Raw genomic sequence first — 20451 nt, forward strand, 5'->3', positions numbered from 1 at the left:
CGTCGCTCCGCAAATTGCCAACATTGTGCGAACTTCCGCTAATCCTAATCAACGTCACCGGGGTCGACGTTGCAGCAGCGTCAATGTGACCTCTCCGAGTTTCTCGGAGTTTATCGATGCACCCGAGCAAGACTATCCCCGCTATTCTTGCTCCCGAGGGAGCATTCTCTCTTTCTCTCCCCGGCTTCTTTTTCAAACTTCGCTCCGCTTCATTTCGTCCCCGCGGATTGTTAAATTTCGCCCGTCCTGCTTGCGGCCCGAATTATAGCGGTTACACGAGCGAATAAGCGAATAATATGCGGAGGAGCTCGAGGCGATAATTACAATGTGTTACACTGTAATAACGCAAAATTACGCGTGAATCATGTTAATCTGTGGATATTTTAGATAAAGCGCCGTTTCGGACTCGCGGGAAAGAATAGCGGGAGGCTATCTTTTTTTCATCGAACGCCATTTTTTTTTTTCCGCAGATTTGAATCGTGTAAAATATATACATTTCGGAACAAAAAAAAAAAAAAATCCTCTCCGTAGTAAAACGCGGGACATTTCGCCATAATTGTAGTGCGCGTAGGACGGGAATAAATATTCGCGGATTAAAAAACGTGAATCACACGCGCGACACGATCGTGACAAAGTTAATGCATCTAGCCAAGTGCATCGATGCATCTACATGCAATACGATAGAACGGGGGGGGGGGTGGAGGAGGGGGGAGGGGGGATAGCAAAGAGGAGCGACGCGTACGCGCAGGGAGGAAGGGGGATGGGGAAGGAGGAGGCGATGCGGTGATTTGTGTATCCGCGTTAGGCGTGAGGTCGATGCGGCCATAATAATTTATCGTTGTAAAATATTGTCTCACCGACGACGCCAATGACGCGGAAAGCCTGCGGTAAATCGGACGAGATCACGCGAGAGCAGGTATCGCGTGTCGATCGCGCCCGATTCGATTTGAATCTATTCGCTATTCGGCGCCGCCGATTCGGCGCGTGACTCCGGAGGATTACGCGCGCGACACGAGAGGAACTTATTGAAACACATTTGAGACGCATCCCGGTAAAATGCCAATTGAATCCCCGCCTCGATCGCAGCGCAATATCTTTATTCCAAATAAATAATTTGCAATTAATTAATCAACTTGTCAGGTTTTCATTTAGATCGTATTTGTCAAAGTATGTTGAAGATTAACAAATTTCTAAATAATTAATTATACATTTTACATATATATATTTTATATATTTTGTGCTATATTTTATTATTATTTGTTATTATTATTTTATATATTTGTTTTTTTTATTTATTTTTATATATTTTTATATATTTGTTTTTTTATTTATTTTTGTTATTTATATATTTATTACATAATTTAAAAAGATTTAATGAGATCATTTTATTTAGAGGAATCTACAGACAAGAAAATAGGCGCGAAACACCAAACGAAAACGAATACACTGATTGTGAAAAAAAATATTTGTTAATTTGATTAAATGTATTTAGGCAATTATCATTTTTTAAGTTGGAATTTAAATATTTGATTTAATATGACGTATTTGATTTAAGGACTTAAATATTTCAATTAAAGAAATGACAATGAATTAAACGTATTTAATCAAGTTAATAGCTCTTTTTCTCAGTGTAAATATATATTCATATTTATATACAGAAATATATCGCAGTATTATATAATATATTCATTATTTGAGTTTCTTGAAGTTACGCGAGTATTTGCTGGTTAAAATCCCTTTCTCTACGCAACGAAAATGTAGAACGAAGTGTTTTCGTTGCTCGGAACATTTCAAAGTCAATGAAAATGGACGTCAATGATTTCCGTAACTTCTTCATTGTCGCGAAAGTTACGCCAAACCTACTCTGGCAGCGAGAACAATCGGGAAATTATCGTTGTTGTTCGTCTTATGTCTCTCTGTTTTTTCTCTCTCTTTCCTTCTATTTTCATTCATCCCTCCTTATCTAGTAATCTTTCCACCGATGTAGCAAGAGAAAAGGAAATCATACAAAGCATCCCGAGGGATTCCTCTTAGTCGAAGATGTTTGCTCGACGCGAATATAAGAGACATTTCTTTTTTTTCGGGAAAAAAAAAGAAAAAAACTAGTCAAAACTATATTTTCTTGCCAAGAGATAATAAATAAGTATATTATTGAAGGATTAATTTATTACAGTCATATTCATTACTTAACAAATATATTTGTCGATTAAAAATTTTTTTCTTCTCTCGAAAAAATGCGAAAAAATGCAGTCTCTCCCTCTTTTCGCACATTCATGTTTGACAATTGGCGAAATAAGGACGACAGACGCGAATATAAGAGACATCTCTTTTTTTTCGAAAAACAAAAAAAGACAAGTCAAAACTAAATTTTCTTGCCAAGAGATAAGTATATTATTGAAGGATTAATTTATTATAGTCATATTCATTACTTAACAAATATATTTGTCGATTAAAAATTTTTTTCTTCTCTCCAAAAAATGCGAAAAGATGCAGTCTCTCCCTCTTTTCGCACATTCATGTTTGACAATTGGCGAGATAAGGGCAACAGACGCGAATATAAGAGACATCTCTTTTTTTCGAAAAAAAAACTAGTCAAAACTAAATTTTCTTGCCAAGAGATAAGTACATTATTGAACAATTAATTTATTATAGTCATATTCATTACTTAATAAAGATATTTGTCGATCAAAAATTGTTTTCTTCTCCCGAAAAAATGCGAAAAGATGCAGTCTCTCCCTCTTTCCGCACTTTCATGTTTGACAACTGGCGAAATAAGGACGACAGACGCGAATATAAGAGACATCTATTTTTTTTCGAGAGAAAAAAAAAAAAAAAAACAAGTCAAAACTAAATTTTCTTGCCAATAGATAAGTATATTATTGAAGGATTAATTTATTACAGTCATATTCATTACTTAACAAATATATTTGTCGATTAAAAATTGTTTTCTTCTCCCGAAAAAATGCGAAAAGATGCAGTCTCTCCCTCTTTCCGCACTTTCATGTTTGACAACTGGCGAGATAAGGGCGACAAACGCGAATATAAGAGACATCTCTTTTTTTTTTTAAAAAAAAAAGAAAAAAAGTCAAAACTAAATTTTCTTACCAAGAGATAAGTATATTATTGAACAATTAATTTATTATAGTCATATTCATTACTTAATAAAGATATTTGTCGAGCAAAAATTGTTTTCTTCTCCCGAAAAAATGCGAAAAGATGCAGTCTCTCCCTCTTTCCGCACTTTCATGTTTGACAACTGGCGAGATAAGGGTGGCAGACGGGCGAGTGCGACGTGCGTACGCGATAGGCGAGAGAATCGCGCGAATGCTCGCTCCCATTTTCGGCCAATTGCGATAAGGCCGGGACGCTTCCGGTAACGGCGGAAAAAAGATGCCATTAGTATGCACCGAGCTCCCGAGTGTGTGGGTGGCGAAAAGGGGAGGAGAACAACGTCGGCGCGGACGTGCACTTAGCGGCGCGCCAAGCGTGTCGTAAAGCGATCGCCGTAATGTCGTCTGAAATAGAGTTACGGACATTTACGCGCTTCCGCGCGCACGTTTCACCGATATGGAAACGACTTGCCAAGGAGTTACAACGACCCGGGCGGACACGGTAATGGCGACGCAGGACAGTCCGAATAATGGATTTCTCGCGGAGGTCGCACGGCATACCGATCCTGAGCTACGTGGCCCGGAATTGAACCTGCGAATAAATCGATATCGACCATCGGCCTTAGCGTAACCTCGATCCGCTTCCTCCCCCGCTCCACCGCCCCCTGACGCCGCATCGTAATCCCGTTCAGCTGAATATTCCGTCTCCCCAGACTGTCGAATTTGCTTTGCTCCGCATCAGCATGATCAGCCAGCTTATATAGATCAGCGCGATCGCGTAACCGCGTCGTGTACATTCATCGCGCGATCGTCGGGTCTAAAATGTTACATTCCCATCGAGGGCAGATGAAACCAATGCGTGGTGTTATCGGATTGGAATATTTTATAAAGAAGGGAAAAATAGAAAATCTTCGACACAATGGCACGGAAATTCCAGGCAAAAATAATTTTAATCGGAACGGAAACGCGATAAAGTATTTTTTAACAGTAAACCCAATATAATTGCACTGTAAAGCTAAAAAATGTGAAATAAAAAGAAACTCTATTTATACACTGAGAAAAATCGTTTGATTGTACCAACAAGACGTATATGACTGAAGGCATTTTAAATCAAAGAATTTCTAGTTATTATCATAAGACTCGATTTTTTATAACTAGAACGTTTAATAGATTTTACTATAAGGATTTGGTCAGTACTTTTTGGTTGGATCTATCAAATTTCTTGTTACATTAATTTCTTTGCTTGCCACTAATATTAACATTAAATCCAAAGTATTTTTTTTCTCTTACTAGCAATAGTGCAAGAACAGTACTAGTGAAAGAGGACGCTAGTTCTCTGATTGTGTGTGTTTGAGCTGCATCCTCTTCTTGCATCACTGTTTATCAGTTTAATTTCTAACAAACTAAATTTAAAATAATTTATTCAATAATCTGAATTGAATTTATGCAATAATCGTGTTGGAATTTAGAATATTAAACAGACTTTTGAGATTAGATGGAAAAAATTTTAGACGACTTGGTGCTGGCGAGTTTAGTATTATTAACCAGAAAAATTGGTAAATTGAACAGAAAGAAATTAATCAGATTCATTTGATAATTCCTACAAGAATTGTGGTTCGTCCATTTTTCAACAGACATACTGCTTGAATCTACCAGAATTCTAATTAATGCAACCAGATTTTTTTCTCAGTGTAATAAAAATAGTAGATACGTTGCGACAATATATATTTAAGGGAAGCATGTGTCGAGTTATTTCTCGATTGGACGATTTTTCACCCTTTCTGAATTCGATCGCTCTTCCCTTTTACTCAGAGATATATCGAGATTGCCCGGTTAATTCTTCCCTCGGACCTCGGCCCTTGCTCCATAATTGTTACAATTACGCTCGCGATTGGCTCGGGCACCGACAAGAGATAAATAAGAGCGAGTGAAAACGCGTGGCAATAACGCGGCACGCGAACGTACCTCGGGTTTGAAGTACGATGACAGCAGCCCCGGGGGAATTTCGATACAGGCGCCCGCGCGACAAGAACCGTACCGATAAATTGAATTTCTTCGTGCCCGTGATTGCCATCGGCAAATCGGCTCTGGCCTCAGATCGACGCGAACCCGCAACATCCCGCACCTACTTTGCTTCGTTGCACGAGGCGTTCGTTGACGGGCGGCGTATTTGCACGCTCGGATATTCAGTTAGCGCCCGGGACATCGGGATTGCCATGTTAATCCGGAGCCCGGTCACTACCGACAGCTAGAGAAAGAGAGAGCGAGAGGGAAATTGACTACATTTCGGATTCGCTGAAATGTTAGATAGTCATTGGAAATGCATACACATCGACGTATGCATTTCAAAGCCGAATTTTTCTGAAGAAATTTTCACTATCGATCATTTTCTCTTGAATTACCCCGAGATACGTGAGAAAAAAATGTTTATTATATTGCTATAATATGCTGAAATGATTTGAAAAAGGTTTTCCAGGAAAAGTGCATTTTAAATATGTCTCTTTAATATTTTTCAAGCTTTTTTTTAATACATGTAATTATTGCTTATTTCGCAAATCTCATTGAATGTCTAATCTTTAGTCTATAATTACTGGATCGATGCTAATCAATCACTGTCAGCTGATTAGCAATATGTCGTCGTAGCAAAAACGGAAGATAATTAACCGTCACTCGGAAGAGTCCCTTAACGCTACGGAAGGAAGCCAAAGTTAAGAAAATCATACTCTTAAGAAGAACGTGGAGAAGAGAGGTTAACGAGTGGCCGTCAAAGAACGCAAAGATGAAGATCTGTTGATAATGGGGCGACAAATGACGAGATTGGATGACAAGAACGGTAATTTAATCGACCATTCTACGCGACGAACGCAGATACAATGCTATTGTTATCCCGCGAATGATGGAACACGAGCGGCCATCATGAAACTTAGACCGGATCTTAGACGTATAAGAGAATAGAATATATAAGTATCTCGTATTTTATTATACATTTATTTAGGAGAAATTATTATATGCACTGCAACGATATTTAAGGGGATATTAAAATAAATGTATAATAAAATACAAAATAAAGAGTTATAAAAAAATAATAATTAAATAAATAAGACGATATGTAAATGTTTTACACAAAATATTTACAGCATTTACGTTTTACAAAAATATTATTAAAAGAAAAAAAAATATACGTATCTATATATTATTTCTATGAGAAAGAAATAAAAGCGCATCAACAAACGTTACAAGAAATTTTTCATAAATATAATCAAGTTTGCTTTTTTCTCTATGCAATATTCAATAGAGATGTGCATAGTAAACAAACTTTTTTTAAAATTTATTTATATCATTTATATATATAACTTATATAAATAAATTTGTACTAAATTTACATATATATATAATTATAATAAATGATTTAAAATGTAATTCAAATGATAATTAATTGATAATTGATGTATAAATTTATTTATATTTATGCGGAAATTTTTCTCTATTGAATTTCTTTAATTTAAGTAATGATTATGCAAGAATATTAATTTAGATACACATATTTAGATTCTTTCGTTAAAAAATGTATTTAAACTTTTACTTGTAAAGATTATTTCTTAAAATTATATTATTATTTAATCCATATATTGTTAATTATTTAAAAGAAAATATTTAAATTTGACATGCGAGCTTTCAATTACTTTATATTAAAGAAGAAATGCATTAATTAAACGATCTGCCTGTTATAATCTCTGAGAACGAGGAAAAAATAGAACTTTATCTTGCGCTATTATTTGTTCTTTTTTCACGATTCGATCGATATTACCACGATTCACAAACGAAAGGAGATAACGCCATAAATTATGCATTGTGTCCTCTAGCTAAATGCACGATCTCCGATACTTCAACGCGAGTTAGGAGTACTCGATAGATTTTACCCTCGAAATGTCAAAGTTAACGCAACTAGGATGCAGAAACCAAGCTTGAGTTACGACTAATCGTACCGGCAGAAGCATCGCAATTAACACCGTGTCGATAAACAGAAATAAACACCCACAATCACAATCACTTTTCTAAATTACTTTTGCAATATTCGCAGGATAAATTACAAATGTATTCTCAGAATACAAATCCTCGTAAAATCTTATGCGAAAAAATACAACACAATTTTTAAGTACACGATTAAGTATCCCTCCCCCAAAAGAAAACAGAAAACAAAAAGTACATTTAATATCGAGGACAAATGAGCTAAAATCACATTATTTAAAAAATTCCGGGCAAAAAGATGTCCGTTAATGACGACGTAATCAAGAAAACCCGACGTCAAAGACCGTATAATTGCGAGAGTAGACAGATTTTAAAGCATCTCTTCCCTCGCTCGCGAATCTTATTTTTCCTCGTTTCCATTATCTTTTCCTTTTTATTACGAAGTATCATAACTTGCCGGGCATGTCACGCAGCCGCACCGAAACGGCCACGATGCGCGAAACGAGATTTCGCCGCGACGAGAGTCACGAAATGGCATAAGCCAATGTATCAGCCGACTGGCCATCACGATGGCATAAGCCACATGTATCAGTCGTCTCGAGCAAGCTTTTCCGCTATTCTCTCGTTACTTGGCGCTGTGCAATTTATGCTGGTTAACTCATTTTATCAATCACGAAATCGCGATCCTAAGCCTCAAGCGTGCGTAAATGAAAAAAAAAATATGATTCCAAACTCACGGGAGAGGTCGTTAAGAGCATCAGCTGTGTTAAATTTAATTTCTATTTAAACAAAAAATTCTTATATTTAGAGTAACGCGCGAGCAACGCGCAGGTAATAATGAGGAGAGGAGAAAATATGCGGCAATATAAAACGCAAAGAGCAGAGAATGAGTGCGTTTCTCGCAATCAGGCAAAATTACGCATTTTCGCATAACTTTCCCGCTTAGATTTGCAGCGGCGTACTTGTCACCTCGCTCATTTCATTTCGCGGGGAGTAGCTATGATATACACGGCCCGTAATAATCTACATTAGAATTCTTTAACTTTTATCTGCGCTCTGTGATGCATACAACGGCGTCACGCAAGGGGTTAAAAACCACTGGACTTGGCGGTTTGTTGTTTTATATAGGAATTTTCATGCCGGATACACGGCCTCTGTGAAATAATATAAAAATAATATAATGATATAAATAATATAAATCTAAGGCCAGTCGGCGAAGAATGAAATGTTTGTGTGAAATATATATATATATATCTACTGGACAGAGCCCGATAAAATATTTAAATAAACATCAAACGTGTGTAAAATATTAACGTGTTCTCTCTTTGTTTCTCCCTCTCTCCCTCTCAATTTTGGTCACAAAACGTTTCAAGAGACTACTATTTTCTCATATTGAAATATTTCACGCTTTCACGTGCATTTGTCAAAATGTATAATTGATCAACTGGTCAGAATATTTCAAGAGTTATATTTCGGCGCGAATAGAATTTTTCTAATATAATTTAGCAAAATGAAAATTGCTCTGAAAACTTTTTTGCACGACTCGTATTGTTCACTTTTAAATCTTTGCGCGATGTAATTTAAATTTTGATTCAATATCGATCTCTCAGTATCACATAATCGATCGCATTTGAACCTAAAATTTTACAATTCGCTAAACACGGCGCAAAATTTTGAACGAATAATTTCGGTCCGAGATAGTCAAAAATAAAGAGTAAACAGATCAAAGCATCATTGGTTGAATTCATTCTTCGAAATGCGGGCAACGATAACATTGTTGCGTTTAGATCTGCGGAAATTGTTCGTCAAATGCAAATTCAATATAGTAATCTGCAAATATATAAACTGTTTCGAACCAAATAGAGAGCACAAATAAAAAGGGAGAAAAATCATAAACTGTTTTGATAAAATAATTTGTCAGTATGCTTTACAATGTAAACGAAATTTGTGCAAGTGGAGGAAAACGAAAATAAATACAAGCATTATATACATAGAGAAAAATAAATTAGTTCCCTCCGTCCTAATATCTCTATACCAAATATGTTTTTATGGAGGAGCTAAACGATATCGGAATTTATATTTCATAACGGAAGCTCGAAATATATCGTTGCAGAGATATGCATCCAAAGTGGAACGCGTATTTTTTTTTTCTCTCTCTCTTTACGAAGATGCACAGGAAGGCTATTTCGTTTTATGTTGCTACAAAGGGCGATTGAGTCGCCGTCGGATCAACACAACGAGGAAACTGTTTACCGTCGTCGAAAACTTTGAATTGCATTTGTGCTACGATCTCGCTCCTGCAGACTCCGAGGCGGGCTATCAAACGGCAATGTCGCCGAATGAACGAAAAGTACCACAAAGGGGACGAACGGACGAAGCTCATCGATCAAGGGGGATCAAGGGGCCAACGACGACACGCCTTTGGTGCAAAGAGGATGCACACGTGCATCGCCCTATGCACGTATCCGTATCGCGGGGACCCTCAGGAGGGAGATAAAACGCGCGCGAAAAGCCGAGTATGGCACACTTACTTAATTGCACATGCCACGCACACGTATACGCTAACGCATTATGCTAATCACTCGAAATTTATCGCGGGGACGTTTAAGAGTTTAGAGATTAAATATGAAATATTGCTCCCGCCATTTTCCCCGGCATCTTCCAGAACATCGTATACGCGCGACTAAAACTACCAAACTTAAATACGATTTTAAATAACGCTTCAGGACTCTTATCGCAATTGCGTCATTTTTCTTTTTTAATATGTTAATTCTTAAGGAAGAGAGAAAGAAAAATAGAGAAAGAAATTTATTAATCCAAAGAGAAAATGTTATATTATTATTTTACTCGCGTAGAATGTGCCCGACTTTGTCGGCTTTCATATCGCCCAACGTTTGTACAGAAAATCTCGGGGAAAATATCGGGAATAATACACTTTTAATCATTGAAAACAGCGAATAAAAGTTACAAATCCGGCGTGAAAACGCGAAGAATTCTCAGCCAAGCGTGCGGCGTGTCGATAATAATCAGTAAGAAGAGTATAATAACGGAGTAGGAGCACGCGACGAAAAGAAAGGGGGTGGAGAGAGGAGCGCACGGGGGGGAGAGGGAGAAAGGAGAGGATGGCGAAAGGGCGAGGGAGGAACGCAGGGGGTGTTATCGGTATTAAACGAGCCGCGTGTCGCGCTGCTCGACTCCGTCGTGGGTTCGTGTCGGGTCCCGCTATCGTAATAACACGCTGCCGTGAGCATACGCGACGGGGGTGGACGATGGTGTCGTGCCAGCGAGGGGAGCGGGGGGAAGAAAAGCCGACGAAGAGAAGAAGCAAGGAGGCGAGAGAGCGCGAGGCACGCGTTCCGTTTACGCACCGTAATTGACGCTGATTAATGCTCGCCGCCGGTCAAGCCTTGATTTAATTCAATTTTACCGGAGCTTATCTCGTCGCGTCGCGCGAATAATTGTTCTGTCGATATAACGGGAAACGTGGAGATGTAAGGGAGAGGGAGGATGTTTCTAAAAATATTCCAAAATTCTGCTTTTCTCTCGTAAAGAAAAAGATAACGAGAGAGAGATCGAGAAAAGATGAAATTATTGTAACATGAGATGTTTAAAAAGATGATGCAAAAATTTGTCTAAATAAAATATTAACTTTACAAAGAAATATAAAAAAAAAAATTTTAGAAAAATATGTTGAAAAAAAAATAATTCTTATGCAGTAATTTTTTTTTATCATAGACACAATTTTTATAATAATTATTCTATCGATATAACGGGAAACGTGGAGATGTAAGGGAGAGGGAGGATGTTTCTAAAAATATTCCAAAATTCTGCTTTTCTCTGTAAAAAAAAAAGATAACGAGAGAGAGATCGAGAAAAGATGAAATTATTATAACATGAGGTGTTTAAAAAGATGATGCAAAAATTTGTCTAAATAAAATATTAACTTTACAAAAAAATATAAAAAAAAAAGATTTTAGAAAAATATGTTGAAAAAAAAATAATTCTTATGCAGTAATTTTTTTTTATCATAGACAAAATTTTTTTAACACATGAAACGACGCCCGATGTAAAGTTGCATGCAAACTGTGTGCTATTAATTGATTTAATTCTTTGATTTAATTCAATTTGGCCGAAGCTCAGCAAAAAGGGGAAATGCGGAAGGGGAAGAAAAGGAAGAAGACGGTTAGAGACTGTAAGAGACGGTTTAGAGACAGTGAGTGTACGTGAGCATTAGCCATTTACCGCTGATTAAATTTCCGGTCGGTGCGCGCAGGACAAACAGTGCGAGCGACGCGAAACGTTCAACGTTTGACGACATCGACGACAATGACGTTCGTCACTTAGAACCAATCACGGCCTGACATTTCGCGTTGATGTCCAATTTTAACGGGCCCAAGCAATTGTAATACATATAGCGAATATACCGTGGCCAACAGTGTCAGCAGAAACGTCGAGTGGCCGCAAACGTTCGAGCTTATTCAACGGCAATTCTGTCATTTCGATCGCATACAAGCATCAATTCGATTATAAACTTCCTCTAATGCAAAGTTAATCAATCGCGTGAAGGCAGTTAGAGAATTAACGCTGTAAATCGTTGTAATTATATTTGAGGATACATGTGCAGAGTTCCCTTCACGTTGGCATTCAAAACATTGCAAATATTTACACGGTAAATATTATGCGTCCATATGTTAAAATTGTCTTGTGTCACCACGATTTTGATTAGTACTTCAGTGTAAAATTAACATACAACTCATATATTATTATTTTTACAACGTTTTTCATGTGTCACATTTATGTCAACTTCATAATTTAACACTTTGTCTCTTAGAAATGGAGTATTTTTAACATAATCATTTTAAACAATCAACATGTCACAAAGTCAATTTAACATTCTAAGAAAAGTTAAAATGAATCTTTGAATAATCTTGAACTTTGAGATACAAAATAATCAAATAATTTAAGTTAAAATAATTACTATTATACGTTAATGTCTTCAACATTTCTTACGAGTTATTATAACTATTTTTTCATGTAATTTTTAATTAATTTGTATGTTATTTTTTGTATGTTATTTTTGTTTGTTATTATTTGTATGTTATTGTATTTATTTGTATATTTATTTGTATATTATTTTTACACTTAAAGTCACGAAAATAAATGTAGAGTACTGTGTCAATTATTTAACATTTTTAGTTTGTCACTAAGTAACGTACGATGAACGAGTTATTTAAAATTTAGAGTGGACTTTCTGGGACATGTGAAAAATGTTATAATTAACATTTTATTTTTTATTGTGTACGCATCTATATCTTTCCATTTAATCCTTAGTTTGAAACACTTTATTTAACTATAACCACAATTTTATCCCATTCTTAATTCGGTTTAATAATTTCTATAGTTCTACGACAATCTATTCCTTCCATTCTTATCTATTCCTTTCCATTTAAATCCTTAGTTTGGAGCACGTTATTTAACTATAACCACAATTTTATCCCTTAATTCGATTTAATAATTTCTATAGTTCTACGACAATCTATTCCTAGAAGAACAATTCTGATTGATCACTTTTAGAACTACAAGTATTATTAAACCCGATTCTATTTCGCACTCGCATAATCCGATGTAATAGTTATGCGATAGATGAATGATGAATGGTGAAGGAGACCTCGATGTCGTTTTAGTTTATCATCGAAGAAAAGAGCTGGAGAAAAAATGAAAGGGGGATGCGATGTTGTACGTTATTTATGGAAATAACGGCGGGATGCTCACGCATCGTACGATATATCGCCATTTTGTCGAGGCGAGCCACCGCAGTTCGCGACGGCATCGATCTCCGTCCTCCATTTTTCATGGCAAATGATAACATAAATGTTAACGCAAGGGTAACGAACTCAACATAGTCCAAGTGTAAGCGATCGTAGTCGTGCGTTTACGAGTCGGCAAATCGACGGTTTCCACGGACGAGTAAAAGGTGCTCGATTTCACCTGGAAGATACACCCGAAGGGGGAAAAAAGTTGGCAGGCAAATGGGAGGAAATAGATACCGGTGATGGCTGGAATGTTTCTAGTAAACTGGCTCGCGAATTCGAATCTATTTGTAAGGAAAGAGAAAAAAAAGAGGGAGATGAAAAAAGAGACGCATTCGTTATTGTCCTAGGGCGAACTTTCTCAGGGTCGTGGAAAATATCACCGGATAGAAGACTTGAAGATGATGGCAAGATCCAAATTTATCCTAATGGAACATAAAATATTTGGCGAGCGAAAAAAACGGAAAAAGAAAATTAAATATATTAATCTCTTTTATTCGAGTTTTATCGCTATTACTGTCTAACAATCCGTAAAAATAATTTACTTGCGAGATTTTTCCGACTGTCGATATCGAGAAGCAAGCGAAAGCTCGATTTATCGCGGTACAAGATTTATTAATATTCTCGTGTTCATTGATTTATAGAAACTGTTCATAATGGAGGATGAATTTTCTTCGCGTCCTTTCCTTTGCAATTTCCTCTCATTTACGTAATCGTTTAGTTATTTTTGAACCATTAATATGAAGAAGAAGAGAATGAATTGACGTAAGGCTTATAAATATTATCCATCACATTTAAGATTTTAATTTGATATTAATACCCATCTTATTTAATTTAGTACTTTAATTTGATATATTACACAGTAAAAAATTGTGCGTTCATATATTAAAATTTTCTTGTGTTACCACGTTTTGATTACTTTAATGTAAAATTAACATACAACATATATATTATTATTTTTATAACGTTTTCATGTGTTACGTTTATATTAACTTCATAACACATAACATTTAACACATTGTATATGTCTCTTAGAAATGGAATATTATTTTGGGTATTTTTAATATATCATTTTAAACAATTAACATGTCTCAAAGGCAATTTAACATTCTAAGAAAAGTTAAAGTAAATCTTGAAATAATCTTAAATTTATCTCAAATAATCTTCAAATTATTATCAAATTATTATCATCAGTTTTTGTACGTCAAAGATTATTAAATAATATATCAAATAATCACATATTGACATATTATCAAATAATCTTCAAATAATCTTTGACATGCAAAATAATCAAATTTACTAAACTCAAATGTTTCTATTACAAATAAATTAAGTTAAAATAATTACTATTACATGTTAATATCCTACAACAGTTCTTACGAGTTAGTGTAACTATTTTTCCATGTAACTTTTAATTAATTTGTATGTCATTTTTACATTACGCTTAAAATCACAAAAACAAAAATAAATGTAAAGTATTATGTCAATTATTTAACATTTCAAGTCTGTCAATAAGTAACATACGAATGAGATTATTTAATTGAAAATTTAGAGTGGACTTTCTGGGACACGTGAAAAATGTATAATTATATATTATATAATTAACATTTAATTTATAATTATACATTATAATTAATATTTAATAATATATTTCACTTTTTTACTGTGTATAATTCGCGGGAATTAGACGGCACAGATCAATTACGCTTATCGAAAGCGTGGAAACCACGATTGTCACGAAACGTCAGTGTCCCGACGACGTTAGATTATACGATTGTGTCGCCAACACTTGGCGCGATCTTGCTAAATGTTCAAGCGTACACACACAAACGACGGCTCTTGGAAGAAAAATCCGCAGCACGTAAGATATGTACATATACCCGGGACATAAATATTTAGATTCGCTCGCGATTTCCATAGACGGACCATGCTGGCGATATATATATATATATACATATATATGTGCATGTATATGTTCGAGCAACGGCAACAGCGACGACGGGGACGACGCAATTTTTCTTCCTTCGCGAAAACGAAAACGATCGTTGTTGCGCGACGCTACTCACGAGGATGAGGAGGAGAGAACAAGTAAGACGGAGGAGAATCCGATGAAAACACTGCTCCGAGATAACGTTCTTTACGACGCAATCTCGAAGCCGACTGGAAAGAGAAGAGCGTCCTGGTCATTACGATGGAACAAAGGACCTCGAAGGAAACTATCGCGAACATTAACCGGCGGAAACACCGTTCGTTGTCGTTGTGATTCGTGAGCACGCAGCGATATACAAGCGGGAGCCAGCTGGCAGACGTGCTCGACAAACGAACCGTCGTCTCTCTTGATAATTGAGCCGTTATATGTTACAATGGCTCTATATTTCCCTTCCCTCTCCCTATATATATATTGTTTGTTAATAAGATGGGCTTTGCGACTCTGTCTGTGAGCAAAAACTCTTGAAACGGCAATTTGTCTCAATTTGTCGTGACATCTTCGATTTCTTATTCCTAATAAATCAACAGACGAATCTCCCAGAATCGTCTTTCCCTTCGCGCGAGATGACATAAAATAATTGTCTTAATTCTTTCTCTTATTTCCGATAAGTCATATTAATCAGGATTCCATACTTTATACTACCAGGGGTTCTACATCTCGCGTTTTCATTCAGACAGCACGGATAAATAGATAAGATTGATAAAGACACTGCACTCCCGAGTGAAGACCATCGATTGATGAAATAAGGGGAGAACGTAATTATCATAAACTTTGATAATAACGCGGGGTTCATAAGTTTTCCGGAAAGCACGTGTACGAGTTTATCACGTCGACGAAAAGTCCCGCCCTTCATTAAACGCTCCGATAAATCAACGAGCGCGCGATAATTGATAATTCGTTCGCCGGAGAGTTTTCGCTTCTCCCGAGACCGACAATGGGCGAACCTTACGATCGAGTTATTTTTACGGGATGTCGGTACAGTAATGGTGACGAGAATTCGACAGGATACGACGTGCGGGGAGAATCGTTTGATAAAAAAACACGCAGTCGGAGCTTTCACCCCCGTCGTGCGTTCGGGGACCAGGGAAAAGGACCGACTCGGCCAAACTTTCGTGGCACCGCGATAATGACCGTAATATTTCTCCATCTGGAGGAAAGGGCGCGCTTCCTGGCCGCGCCTCCCCCCTCGTCCACGTCTTACCTCGACCACTATTCTCGCTTCGACGTCGTCGGGAATGCCCGGCGCCAGCGATTCTTCTTAAACCGACCGCGACGATTGCACCATATCCTTTTTTTCCCCCCCTCATCTTTTTGCCCTTCCGCAGCTCGTTCCAGCTGCTATAACGATGCCGCCAAGTTGGGGCAAACTATCCAACGAGCGCTAACAGAGAAACGGGATTATCCTCGCGTTACATACGATGTAACGCGTTGCTTACATCACACCATTAAACTTAATTACAGAACTTAATTCCCTTATAGTTCGCGAGAGGTACACAAGGCGTAACCAAATAAAAGCTTCGCGCGCGAAGCAATTTTATTAATTACAATTGACCTGGGATTGAATCGAGCGTAAGGCTTTTTTTTACGGCTGTGGAAATAAATAAAGCTTCCAATTAAAATAATTTCAAGCTACAAGCAAACGTACGAGAATCGCAATGGAAAAGGAATAGGTTATTAAGCGGCAATTTTTCACATCGCATGAATAAGAAATTTATTCAATGCGTGCATTTCAAAAGGGCGATAAATAACGTAGGAGTTTACGTATCCGCGATATTCGATGATTAATTGCGTCTAGAGATTAGTGAGAACAGCGTAGCCCACATTCAATTACCTTTTTTTTGCGCCGCATTTAGTTTCTCTATCCGCAAGCTCAACATTTGAAACAAAGGCCGATAAGCGCAAATCGATAGCAAATCGATATGTCAAACGTTATCGGCTTGCGTATAATTACATAATCATGCTTCTCTAACAATAAAATAAAATATCCAGGTAGAAAAAAGTCACTTTTATGAATATCAGATGCAGGGAATACAAAAAGTGTGCGAGAAAAGCGTGCTCTTCTTTAAATACTTTCTTTTTAAACAATTTTAAAAGAGAGATTAATACATTACACGCGTGCAACACGGAAACTTTTTCCCACCTGCTATTTTTCACGCAAAAAAATAATACAATAAAATAAAATAAAGCATTACTCACTTTGCAGTTGTAACCGGACGTTTTTCCTCGTCCCTTCCTTTCCTTCCTCGCTCTTATTTTTCCAAATTGCTCGTTCACTTGCACAATATTCACCTGCGGAAACATGATTAATTATAGCTGGGCGTGAAATAATCATCGTATAATATGCGGCATTTTACACGAGGCGCACAAGTTTTATTACGGGACGTAGTAAAAAGAATAACGCGAGTATCATGATCGTACAGAGCTATGATTCGCTCGTAAGCGGGATGAGTGAATCTTTGAATGGCGGGAGAAAATTCGACAAATGCGCCCTTCGCTGCGACAACGTTACACCTGTTGCTAACAGGTAATATATTCGCGCGTTTTCCAGCGATTATACCATCTCGTGCTGCATCATAAGTGAATAAATACGCGGGTTATAAATGATGAATATTCGCGCGTGAAATGTCCAACACTCGAGAATGCGGTTAGGTTCGCCGAAATGTCTGCGGGACGTCTCGATCGAATAGCTCTCCCTTGATTTGACAGGAGATGGACCGTCGAGTTCATTCGTCGACCAATATTAAATTAAAATTGATCGATATTAAATTAACATAATAAATATAACAGGGTATAAAGTAAAATTAGGATACTACTTACTAATTAAACGCGGACTCGATCTACGCCACGTCCCGTTCCACGTTCAAGACGGTCCGTTTCACGTTCGTGACGTTCCGTTCCACATTCGTGACGTTTCGTCGATCGAAAGATCGCGCGCCAAGTTCGTTTATACTAATACAGCGCGATATGTCGCGAGTGAAATTAATGGCTGGTTAATTAAGGATGTTTTGTATGTACAATCCTAGCAAAGAGTAGCTGAAAATCAATATTGAATATCCACTTTTGGCGTATTTTGAGTATGAGAAATTGTGTGGAATATTAGAGATGTATTTTTTAATATTTATTGCGTTTTTATTGAAATATTCCGAATTTTGTTAATCGAAATGATTCACTTTTGGCAGAGAATTGTGACAGATACATGGCTAACTTCATTGAATTATATTTAATATCTTTTTAATCACTTAGTACTTGTATAATATTATTTGACCAAATATTTCCTCTGTATCTATAATATTATTTGACCAAATATTTCCTCTGTATCTAAACTTTTGCAAATTTTCAACAAATTCTGAATATTATTTCCGTGTGTTTTTGTCATTTGAATTGACGTGGTTATACGTTTCCCATAAGAACACATATTCGTTGCAAATTAAAATCCTTATAACTTGTGAACGCTTTAAAAATTGTACTGAAAATTCTAAACACATGTAAGAACATTCTGTATAATTTTCATTAAATTCTCAATATTTTAAAAATAGGTACAAAACATCCTTAAAGTGACGGATCGTTTTTTCCGAGATAATAGTGATATATCACACCCTACTTGAATCGTTCGAGTTAATGGTTTCTATATTATTGCTATAAAGGATACTCCGAAATTTATATGTATGTATGCATATATTAATATATGTATATATATATATATATATATATATATATTAATTATATATAAAATATTATGCATTCATGTGTAAGATATAAAATATATTTATAAGCATTACTGATATTATAAAAAAATATTTATATCAATAATGCTTATAATATTTATAATATTAATAACATTAATTATGTAATATAAATTATATCTACTGTATTAATTATATTAGATAATTACATGTTATATTGTGTACATACATTATATGTAATATTATATGTCATTACATATATATTATTACATATTATATATATTTAATTTATTTTTGCAAATTGTGTTTATTATTATTTATACGGAGTTGTTAAAAGTGATCAAAATATATGTTCAATTAACTTTTCTTACTTAATATTGTTTTATTATTTTATTTCCTTCGAAATAATAGATATTTCATTTATAAAATAGATATTGAAAATTGAGTTAATTAAGTTTATGTGAATTTCATAGAATTCAAATTTGCTGTAATAATCAATTTCTGTTCTCTAATTAATTACTACAATACATTATCAAAATATATAATTGTTACGGGATATCTTGTTTTATTTGAGTAGTCACACAACGCTTGTTAATTGTAGCAAAATAAAAACCAGAGTATGCAAAGTTTTCCTCAAGAACTGGAGTCTCAGTTAGCTAATGAGAAGTTAAATACAGTTAGTTAATTAAAAACCGTATATTCAGAAAGAAATGTGAAATAACGTTTAACCTTATATATAATAATAAAAAATAAGAAAATATTGTAAACGCAAATATTTAGATATATTAAAATTTGATTTCTCGTTTGAAAAAATTCAACTAATTTTATGGACTCAATTAATTTTATAAATATATCGACTATATAGACTAAACGTCCGCACACGTACACTTAAGCGAAATAATTAGAGAATGTAGAGAAGAATGAAAGACGTATTAAAGCTCTCTACTTAGCAAAGTGAAGGAAATTAATGTAAAAATTAATTATAATTATTAAAATGAATTATTATATTAATTAATGAAATTATTTAATTAATGTTTTGCTTTTTAATTATATATATGCATATATAAAATTAATTAATTAATGCTTTGCTTTAACAGTATGTGTACACACACACACACACACATACAATTAAAACAAAATGTTAATTAGTAAATTTAATATCTCTAATAATTTAATATCTCTAATATCTCTAATAATACTTTTTAATAATAATAATAATAATAATATACAATTAAATTTCGATAAAATAAGAAATCTTATGTGATGCCGAAACCTGATGTTATTTCCGAAAGAAAAGCGATTGCATTTGGAGCAAAGGCGAAAAGAAACAAAGAGATTTGTTACCAGTCGCGTTATATTTTTTTCTTCGTATTCAAAATATGAATAATCTCGTACCGCGAGACGCCCACGCGCACCTTTTACTTCCGCTCTTCAGACGTACTTTGTTCTACCTCGCTTCTAAAGAGCCACTCATCCGTATAGAGGAGAACGCGTCATCTTAGAGTGCGTTTCATGGACCTACAGAGCTCGACGTTGTAACCGTCTAATTCGAAACTACATATTTCATCCTGAGCAAACTCTTCGAAGATTACCCGGGCAACCGGCAAACACAAAGAACCCGGCAGTAGCCGCGGGAAACTCGAGAATTCGCGGCGGCAATAACGAAGGCGGCTGGCAATCTCGAAAAAGTGAAGTGAAATACGAAAAAGAGGCCTCTGAACCGACGCGAACTACTGCTAGCGAGGAAAATGAAGACCAGCGGTAACCTAAGGCAGCTAGAAATAAATTAAAACACGAGGCAATTTTAAACCTCCTAATGTCTAAGCTGTTAATAAAAAATTCAGAACGTAGAATTTCTTGAAAAAAGCTTGATGAATCATCTCAATTTT

The 20451-nt window shown here is 35.7% G+C and overlaps 1 long non-coding RNA gene across 2 annotated transcripts in view; it reads right to left on the reverse strand.

The window, feature by feature from the left end:
• Positions 1-20451, reverse strand: part of LOC109610291 — an 84701-nt gene that overhangs the window by 53680 nt on the left and 10570 nt on the right. For both annotated transcript variants that reach the window (XR_003123579.1, XR_003123580.1), the window contains exon 2: positions 17076-17168. This is a non-coding gene — a long non-coding RNA (uncharacterized LOC109610291). The remainder of the gene's footprint in view (positions 1-17075; positions 17169-20451) is intronic.

Source organism: Camponotus floridanus, unplaced genomic scaffold (assembly GCF_003227725.1).
Source record: "Camponotus floridanus strain SB8 unplaced genomic scaffold, Cflo_v7.5 scaffold75, whole genome shotgun sequence".
Classification (NCBI taxonomy): domain Eukaryota; kingdom Metazoa; phylum Arthropoda; class Insecta; order Hymenoptera; family Formicidae; genus Camponotus; species Camponotus floridanus.